Here is an 8320-nt window from a genome sequence, read left to right as displayed (position 1 = left end):
AGAGGAGTCCCCCTGAATGTCACAATGGGCCCTGGGGACAAGGGGGGTCCCCATGGTATCACAATAAGCCCTGGGGACAAAGTGGGGTCCTGGGATGTCACAACTGGCCCCAGTGACAAAGGGTGTCCCCATGGTGCCACAATGGGCCCTGGGGACAAAGAGGGTCCCCAGGATGTCACAATGGGCTTTGGGGACAAGGCGGGGTCCCCAGGATGTCACAATGGGGTCTTGGGACAAAGGGGGTCCCCAGGATGTCACAATGGTCCCTGGGGACAATGGGGGGTCCTGGGACGTCACAATGGGCCCTGGGGACAAAGGCGGTCCCAGGGTGTCACAATAAGCCATGGGGACAAGGGGGGTCCCCAGGATGTCACAATGGGCACTGGGGACAAAGGGGGGTCCCCACGGTGCCATGATGGGCCCTGGCGACAAGGGGGTCCCCAGGATGTCACAATGGGCCCATGGGACAAAGGGGGTACCCATGGTGTCACAATGGGCGCTGGGGACAACTTGGGGACAACTTGGGGTCCTGGGATGTCACAATGGGCCCCGGTGACAAAGGGGGTCCCCGTGGTGCCACAATGTGCCCCTGGGACAAAGGGGGTCCCCAGAATGTCATAATGGGCACTGGGGACAAGGGGGGTCCCCAGGATGTCACAAGTGGCCCTGGGGATAAAGGGGGTCCCCATGGTGCCACAATGTGCCCCTGGGACAAAGGGGTCCCCAGGATGTCACAATAAGCCCTGGGGACAAGGGGGGTCCCCAGGATGTCAGAATGGGCCCTGGGGACAACGCGGGGTCCTGGGATGTCACAATGGGCCACGGGGACAAAGGCGATCCCCATGGTGTCACAATGGGCCCTGGGGACAAGGGGGTCCCCAGGATGTCACAATGGGCTCATGGGATAAAGGGGGTACCCACGGTGTCACTATAGGCCCTGGGGACAACGGGGGGTCCCCACGGTGCCACGATGGGTCGTGTGGACAAGGGGGTCCCCAGGATGTTCACAACGGGCCCTGAGGACAAAGGGGGTCCCCACGGTGTCACAATGGTCCCTGGGGACAACTTGGGGTCCTGGGATGTCACAATGGGCCCTGGGGACAAAGGCGGTCCCCAGGATGTCACAATAAGCCCTGGGGACAAGGGGGGTCCCCAGGATGTCACAATGGGCACTGGGGACAAAGGGGGTACCCACGGTGTCACTATAGGCCCTGGGGACAACGGGGGGTCCCCATGGTGCCACGATGGGCCCTGGGGACAAGGGGGTCCCCAGGATGTTCACAATGGGCCCTGGAGACAATGGGGTGTCCCCAGGATGTCACAATGGGCCCTGGGGACAAAGAGGGTCCCCAGGATGTCACAATCGGCCCTGGGCACAAAGGGGGGTGCACATGGTGTCAAAATGGGCCCTGGGGACAAAGGGCGTCCCCAGGATGTCACAGTGGGCCCTGGGGACAAAGTGGTCCCCATGGTATCAGAATGGGCCCTGGGGACAAAGAGGGGTGCCCTGAATGTCACAATGGGCCCTAAGGACAAAGGGGGGTCCCCAGGATGTCGCAATGGGCCTTGGGGACAATGGGGGGTCTTAGGATGTCACAATGGGCCCGAGTGACAAATGGGGTCTCCATGGTGTCACAACGGGCCCTGAAGACAAAGGGGGTCCCCTGAAAGTCACAATGGGCCCTGAGGACAATGGGGGTTCCTGGAACGTCACAATGGGCCCTGGGGAGAAAGGGAGGTCCCCAGGATGTCACAATGGGCCCTGGAGACAATTGGGGGTTTTGGGATGTCACGATGGGCTCTGACGACAAGGGGAGGTGCCCATGGTGTCACAATGGGTCCTCAGTGACAAGGGGGGTCCCTATAGTGTCACAATGGGCTCTGCAGACAATGGGGGGTCCTGGGATGTCACAATGGGCACCAGTGACAAAGGGGGTCCTCATGGTGCCACAATGGGCCCTGGGGAGTAAGTGGGGTCCTGGGATGTCACAATGGGTCCTGGGGACAAAGGGTGATCCTTTGATGTCACAAGGGGCCCTGGAGGCAAGGGGGTCCCCAGGATGTTACAATGGGCCCTGGGCACAAAGGGGGTCCCCATAGTGTCACAATGGGTCCCCAGTGACAAGGGGGTCCCCACGGTGCCACGATGGGCCCTGGGGACAAGAGGGGGTCCCCATGGTGTCACAATGGACCCTGGGGTCAAAGGGGGTTCCCAGGACATCACAATGGGCTCTGGGGACAATGGGGATCCTGGGACATCACAATGAGCCCTGGGGACAAGGGGGGGTCCTGGGACGTCACAATGGGTCCTGGGGACAAAGCGGTTCCCCAGGATGTCACAATGGGCCCCGGGGACAAAGCAGGGTCCTGGGACGTCACAATGGGCCCTGGAGACAAAGGGATTCCCCAGGATGTCACAATGGGCCCTGGGGACAAAGGGGGTCCCCACAGTGTCACAATGGTCCCTGGGGACAAAGGAGATCCCCACAGTGTCACAATGGGCCCAGGGGACAAAAGGGGGACCCCAGGATGTCACAATGGGCCCAGGGGACAATGGGGGGTCCTGGGACGTTATAATGGGCCCTCGGGAAAAAGGGGGTCCACATGGTGCCACAATGGGCCCTGGGGACAACGGGGGTCCCAGGATGCCACAATGGACACTGGGGACAAGGGGGTCCCCAGGATGTCACAATGGGCCCTGGGGACAACGGTGGCTCCTGGGATGTCACAATGGGCCCTGGGGACACAGGTGGTCCCCAGGATGTCACAATGGGCCCTGGGGACAAAGTGGGGTCCTAAGATGTCACAATGGGCACTGGGGACAAAGGGGGTCCCCATGGTGCCACAATGGGCCTTGGGGACAATGGGGTCTCCCCAGGATGTCACAATGGGCCTTGGGGACAAAGGGGTGTCCCCTGAATGTGCATAATGGGCCCTGGGGACAAAGGGTGGTCGCCGGGATGTCTCAGTGGGCCCTGGGGACAATGGGGTGTCCTGGGATGTCACAATGGGCCCCAGTGACAAATGGGGTCTCCACGGTGTCACAATGGGCCCTGGAGTAAAGGGGCGTCCCCAGGATGTCACAATAGTCCCTGGGGACAAAGAGGAGTCCCCTGAATGTCATAATGGGCCCTGAGGACAAGGAGGGTCTCCACGGTGTCACAATGGGCCCTGGGGACAATGGGGGTCCTGGGATGTCACAATAGGCCCTGGGGACAAAGGGGGTCCCCATGATTTCACAATGGGCCCAGGGGACAATGGGGCATCCTGGGACGTCACAATGGGCCCTGGGGACAAAGGGGGTCCCCATGGTGTCACAATGGCCCTGGGGATAAAGGGGGACCCCAGGATGTGTATAATGGGGCCTGGGGACAATGGGGGGTCCTGGGATGTCACAATGGGCTCTGGGGACAATAGGGGGTCCTGGGACGTCACAATGGGCCCTGGAGAAAAGGGGGGGTCCTGGCATGTCACAATAGGCCCTGGGGACAAAGGGGGTCTTCAGGATGTCACAATGGGCCCGGGGGACAAAGGGGGTCCCCAGGATGTCACAATAGGCCCTGGGGAAAAAGAGGGCTCCCCAGGATATCACAATGGGCCCTGGGGACAAAGAGGGGTCCACAGGATGTGCACAATGGGCCCTGGGGACAAAGGGGGCTCCCCGGGATATCACAATGGGCTCTGGTGACATAGGGGTCCCCAAGATGTCACAACGGGTCCTGGGGACAAGGGGGGTCCCAAGGATGTCACAATGGGCACTGGAGACAAAGGGGGGGTCCCCACGGTGCCACGATGGGCCCTGGGGACAAGGGGGTCCCCAGGATGTAACAATGTGCCCTTGGGACAATGGGGGCTCCTGCGATGTCACAATGGGCCCTGGGGACAAAGGGAGGCCCCAGGATGTCACAATGGACCCTGGGGACAAAAGGGGTCCCCGGGATGTCACAATGGGCCCAGGGGACAACGAAGCATCCTGGGACGCCACAATGGGCCCGGGGAAAAAGGGGGGTCCCCAGGTTGTTCACAATGGGCCCTGGGGACAATGGGGGTCTTGGGATGTCACAATGAACCCTAGGGACAAAGGGGGTCCCCAGGATGTCACAATAGGCCCTGGGGACAAAGGGGGTCCCCAGGATGTCACAACGGGCCCTGGGTACAAGGGGGGTCCCACCCTGTCACAATGAGCACTGGGGACAAAGGGGGTCCCCAGGATGTCACAATGGGCACTGGAGACAAAGGGGGGGTCTCCACGGTGCCACAATGGGCCCTGGGGACAAGAGGGTCCCCACGGTTTCACAATGGGCCCTGGGGACAAGGGGGATCCCCAGGATGTCACAATGGGCCCTGGGGACAAGGGGGGGTTCCCATGGAGTCACAATGGGTCCTGGGGACAACGAGGCGTCCTGGGACGTCACAATGGGACTTGGGGACAAAGGGGGTCTTCCACAGTCTCACAATGGGCCCTAGAGACAAGGGGAGATCCCCAGGATGACACAATAGGCCCTGGGGACAAAGAGGAGTCCCCCTGAATGTCACAATGGGCCCTGGGGACAAGGGGGGTCCCCATGGTATCACAATAAGCCCTGGGGACAAAGTGGGGTCCTGGGATGTCACAACTGGCCCCAGTGACAAAGGGTGTCCCCATGGTGCCACAATGGGCCCTGGGGACAAAGAGGGTCCCCAGGATGTCACAATGGGCTTTGGGGACAATGGGGGGTCCTGGGACGTCACAATGGCCCCTGGGGACAAAGGCGGTCCCAGGGTGTCACAATAAGCCATGGGGACAAGGGGGGTCCCCAGGATGTCACAATGGGCACTGGGGACAAAGGGGGGTCCCCACGGTGCCATGATGGGCCCTGGCGACAAGGGGGTCCCCAGGATGTCACAATGGGCCCATGGGACAAAGGGGGTACCCATGGTGTCACAATGGGCGCTGGGGACAACTTGGGGACAACTTGGGGTCCTGGGATGTCACAATGGGCCCCGGTGACAAAGGGGGTCCCCGTGGTGCCACAATGTGCCCCTGGGACAAAGGGGGTCCCCAGAATGTCATAATGGGCACTGGGGACAAGGGGGGTCCCCAGGATGTCACAAGTGGCCCTGGGGATAAAGGGGGTCCCCATGGTGCCACAATGTGCCCCTGGGACAAAGGGGTCCCCAGGATGTCACAATAAGCCCTGGGGACAAGGGGGGTCCCCAGGATGTCAGAATGGGCCCTGGGGACAACGCGGGGTCCTGGGATGTCACAATGGGCCACGGGGACAAAGGCGATCCCCATGGTGTCACAATGGGCCCTGGGGACAAGGGGGTCCCCAGGATGTCACAATGGGCTCATGGGATAAAGGGGGTACCCACGGTGTCACTATAGGCCCTGGGGACAACGGGGGGTCCCCACGGTGCCACGATGGGTCGTGTGGACAAGGGGGTCCCCAGGATGTTCACAACGGGCCCTGAGGACAAAGGGGGTCCCCACGGTGTCACAATGGTCCCTGGGGACAACTTGGGGTCCTGGGATGTCACAATGGGCCCTGGGGACAAAGGCGGTCCCCAGGATGTCACAATAAGCCCTGGGGACAAGGGGGGTCCCCAGGATGTCACAATGGGCACTGGGGACAAAGGGGGTAACCACGGTGTCACTATAGGCCCTGGGGACAACGGGGGGTCCCCATGGTGCCACGATGGGCCCTGGGGACAAGGGGGTCCCCAGGATGTTCACAATGGGCCCTGGAGACAATGGGGTGTCCCCAGGATGTCACAATGGGCCCTGGGGACAAAGAGGGTCCCCAGGATGTCACAATCGGCCCTGGGCACAAAGGGGGGTGCACATGGTGTCAAAATGGGCCCTGGGGACAAAGGGCGTCCCCAGGATGTCACAGTGGGCCCTGGGGACAAAGTGGTCCCCATGGTATCAGAATGGGCCCTGGGGACAAAGAGGGGTGCCCTGAATGTCACAATGGGCCCTAAGGACAAAGGGGGGTCCCCAGGATGTCGCAATGGGCCTTGGGGACAATGGGGGGTCTTAGGATGTCACAATGGGCCCGAGTGACAAATGGGGTCTCCATGGTGTCACAACGGGCCCTGAAGACAAAGGGGGTCCCCTGAAAGTCACAATGGGCCCTGAGGACAATGGGGGTTCCTGGAACGTCACAATGGGCCCTGGGGAGAAAGGGAGGTCCCCAGGATGTCACAATGGGCCCTGGAGACAATTGGGGGTTTTGGGATGTCACGATGGGCTCTGACGACAAGGGGAGGTGCCCATGGTGTCACAATGGGTCCTCAGTGACAAGGGGGGTCCCTATAGTGTCACAATGGGCTCTGCAGACAATGGGGGGTCCTGGGATGTCACAATGGGCACCAGTGACAAAGGGGGTCCTCATGGTGCCACAATGGGCCCTGGGGAGTAAGTGGGGTCCTGGGATGTCACAATGGGTCCTGGGGACAAAGGGTGATCCTTTGATGTCACAAGGGGCCCTGGAGGCAAGGGGGTCCCCAGGATGTTACAATGGGCCCTGGGCACAAAGGGGGTCCCCATAGTGTCACAATGGGTCCCCAGTGACAAGGGGGTCCCCACGGTGCCACGATGGGCCCTGGGGACAAGAGGGGGTCCCCATGGTGTCACAATGGACCCTGGGGTCAAAGGGGGTTCCCAGGACATCACAATGGGCTCTGGGGACAATGGGGATCCTGGGACATCACAATGAGCCCTGGGGACAAGGGGGGGTCCTGGGACGTCACAATGGGTCCTGGGGACAAAGCGGTTCCCCAGGATGTCACAATGGGCCCCGGGGACAAAGCAGGGTCCTGGGACGTCACAATGGGCCCTGGAGACAAAGGGATTCCCCAGGATGTCACAATGGGCCCTGGGGACAAAGGGGGTCCCCACAGTGTCACAATGGTCCCTGGGGACAAAGGAGATCCCCACAGTGTCACAATGGGCCCAGGGGACAAAAGGGGGACCCCAGGATGTCACAATGGGCCCAGGGGACAATGGGGGGTCCTGGGACGTTATAATGGGCCCTCGGGAAAAAGGGGGTCCACGTGGTGCCACAATGGGCCCTGGGGACAACGGGGGTCCCAGGATGCCACAATGGACACTGGGGACAAGGGGGTCCCCAGGATGTCACAATGGGCCCTGGGGACAACGGTGGCTCCTGGGATGTCACAATGGGCCCTGGGGACACAGGTGGTCCCCAGGATGTCACAATGGGCCCTGGGGACAAAGTGGGGTCCTAAGATGTCACAATGGGCACTGGGGACAAAGGGGGTCCCCATGGTGCCACAATGGGCCTTGGGGACAATGGGGTCTCCCCAGGATGTCACAATGGGCCTTGGGGACAAAGGGGTGTCCCCTGAATGTGCATAATGGGCCCTGGGGACAAAGGGTGGTCGCCGGGATGTCTCAGTGGGCCCTGGGGACAATGGGGTGTCCTGGGATGTCACAATGGGCCCCAGTGACAAATGGGGTCTCCACGGTGTCACAATGGGCCCTGGAGTAAAGGGGCGTCCCCAGGATGTCACAATAGTCCCTGGGGACAAAGAGGAGTCCCCTGAATGTCATAATGGGCCCTGAGGACAAGGAGGGTCTCCACGGTGTCACAATGGGCCCTGGGGACAATGGGGGGTCCTGGGATGTCACAATAGGCCCTGGGGACAAAGGGGGTCCCCATGATTTCACAATGGGCCCAGGGGACAATGGGGCATCCTGGGACGTCACAATGGGCCCTGGGGACAAAGGGGGTCCCCATGGTGTCACAATGGCCCTGGGGATAAAGGGGGACCCCAGGATGTGTATAATGGGGCCTGGGGACAATGGGGGGTCCTGGGATGTCACAATGGGCTCTGGGGACAATAGGGGGTCCTGGGACGTCACAATGGGCCCTGGAGAAAAGGGGGGGTCCTGGCATGTCACAATAGGCCCTGGGGACAAAGGGGGTCTTCAGGATGTCACAATGGGCCCGGGGGACAAAGGGGGTCCCCAGGATGTCACAATAGGCCCTGGGGAAAAAGAGGGCTCCCCAGGATATCACAATGGGCCCTGGGGACAAAGAGGGGTCCACAGGATGTGCACAATGGGCCCTGGGGACAAAGGGGGCTCCCCGGGATATCACAATGGGCTCTGGTGACATAGGGGTCCCCAAGATGTCACAACGGGTCCTGGGGACAAGGGGGGTCCCAAGGATGTCACAATGGGCACTGGAGACAAAGGGGGGGTCCCCACGGTGCCACGATGGGCCCTGGGGACAAGGGGGTCCCCAGGATGTAACAATGTGCCCTTGGGACAATGGGGGCTCCTGCGATGTCACAATGGGCCCTGGGGACA

Source organism: Patagioenas fasciata, chromosome 13, assembly GCF_037038585.1.
Source record: "Patagioenas fasciata isolate bPatFas1 chromosome 13, bPatFas1.hap1, whole genome shotgun sequence".
NCBI lineage: Eukaryota > Metazoa > Chordata > Aves > Columbiformes > Columbidae > Patagioenas > Patagioenas fasciata.
Note: the sequence above shows the minus strand (reverse complement) of the source record.